This window comes from Galeopterus variegatus, unplaced genomic scaffold (assembly GCF_000696425.1).
Source record: "Galeopterus variegatus unplaced genomic scaffold, G_variegatus-3.0.2 Scaffold1531, whole genome shotgun sequence".
In the NCBI taxonomy this organism is placed as follows: Eukaryota; Metazoa; Chordata; class Mammalia; order Dermoptera; family Cynocephalidae; genus Galeopterus; species Galeopterus variegatus.
Window position 1 is genome coordinate 104293 of NW_007727642.1, and position 1365 is coordinate 105657.

The window sequence follows — 1365 nt, forward strand, 5'->3', positions numbered from 1 at the left end:
CCCCCAGTATTATTTTGGTGTTCTGGGTTCCTTGCATTTCCATATGAATTTTAGAATCAGCTTGTCAATTTCTACAAAAAGGCAGCTGGGATTTTGATAGGGATTGCATTGAATCTGTATATCAATGTAGAGTATATTGCCATCTTAACAATACTAAGTTTTCTGATTCATGAACGTGGGATATGGGATGTCTTTCCATTCATTAAGATCTTTATTTTACTGATGGTTTGTAGTTTTCAGTGTACAAATCTTGCACTTCTTTTTTAAAGTTTATTCCTAAGTATTTTACTATTTTTGATGCTATTATAAGTGGAACTATTTTCTTAATTTTATTTTCAGCTTGTTTATTGCCATATTTGGAGGGTTTTTTTGTATTTTACTTTATTGTGATAAAATATACATAACATAAAGTTTACCATTTTAAGCACTTTTAAGTGTATAATTCACTGGCATTAAGTACATTCATAATATTTACAATGTTGTGTAACTATTATCACTATCTATTTCTGGAGCTTTTTCATCATTCCAAAGAAACTCTGTACCCATTAAGCAATAACTCCCCCTTACCCCTCCTCCCAGCCCCTGGTAACCTCTACTCTACTTTCTGTCTCTATGAATCTGTGTATTCTAGATACCTCAAATAAGTTAAATCATAAAATGTTTGTCCTTTTGCGTATGGCTTGTTTTAATAAGCATACTGTTTCAAAGGTTTATCTGTATTATGCTATGTATCAGAATTCCATTTCTTTTTATGGCTGAATAATATTCAATTGTATATTTATACCACATTGTGTTTATACATTCATGGATGGGTACTCAGGCTGTTTTTACCTTTTGGCTATTGTGAATAATACTGCTATGAACATTGGTGTCCAAGTATCTGTATGACTCCCAGCTTTCAGTACTTTTGGATATGTACTTAGGAATGGAATTACTGGATCGTATGGTAATTCTACATTTAGAGGAGCTGCCTAATTGCTTCCCACAGCAGCTATACCATTTCACGTTTCTACCAGCAATGCACAAGGGTTCCAATTTCTCCACATCCCTGCCAACACTTGTTATTTTCCATTTTTTAAAAATATTAGTCATCCTAATGAATGTGAATATTTGTTTTTAAACTAAGAATTAAACTGCATTTACAATCTTTTTAATGGTGGAATACCTGATCCCTCAGACAGATGAATGCAAAGTGTATTTCATTGAAAAGAAAATCATGGAAAATTGTGAATTTTGTCTATTTGCTGTCAGCTTTGTTTTCTTATTATAATTGTAATTTCCATAATTTGTTACAATTGAGGATAGATAATTAAATGTTAAGTCTGGGCTTTTTAGAAGAGGAACATTTAAAACTTTTATATATAT

General features: G+C 31.5%; 1 protein-coding gene across 2 annotated transcripts in view; it reads left to right on the forward strand.

Annotated features, from left to right (window-relative positions):
• The window catches only part of POC1B (POC1 centriolar protein B), a 93434-nt gene that overhangs the window by 85635 nt on the left and 6434 nt on the right, over positions 1-1365 (forward strand). The gene's annotated exons all lie outside the window — the stretch shown is intronic.